Raw genomic sequence first — 303 nt, forward strand, 5'->3', positions numbered from 1 at the left:
TGTTTCTTGAAGTAAAGACCAGGAGACTTCGGGATCAAACAGAAGTGATTCTTTTAATGAGAACTCAAACAGCATACCTGATAGGTTATATACATTCCAGAGTGGGAGGGGTTTACATTGAGGTTGAACAAAGCATGTAAATTAAATATACAGGTTTTGGGAACACCTGCCCAGACAGAGTATCACCAATCCTACTCCTAATCAGCAGAACTATTCAAACGCAGAGATGCTAGCCAGCTCCAATTCCAAGAGCCATAAAAGACAAAAGGTGCAACGTCGGCTCCCAAAGGTGGATCTCAGTGA

The 303-nt window shown here is 42.2% G+C and overlaps 1 protein-coding gene across 1 annotated transcript in view; it reads left to right on the forward strand.

Annotated features, from left to right (window-relative positions):
* alas1 (aminolevulinate, delta-, synthase 1) overlaps positions 1-36 on the forward strand; it is a 19,673-nt gene extending 19,637 nt beyond the window's left edge. The window contains exon 11 of the mRNA XM_079844579.1: positions 1-36. This exon is cut by the window's left edge and continues 706 nt beyond it. The gene's annotated coding sequence lies outside the window, so the exon portion shown is untranslated.
* Positions 37-303: the final 267 nt, after the last annotated feature.

The sequence above is a fragment of the Gobio gobio genome, assembly GCF_949357685.1.
Source record: "Gobio gobio genome assembly, chromosome: 19".
In the NCBI taxonomy this organism is placed as follows: Eukaryota; Metazoa; Chordata; class Actinopteri; order Cypriniformes; family Gobionidae; genus Gobio; species Gobio gobio.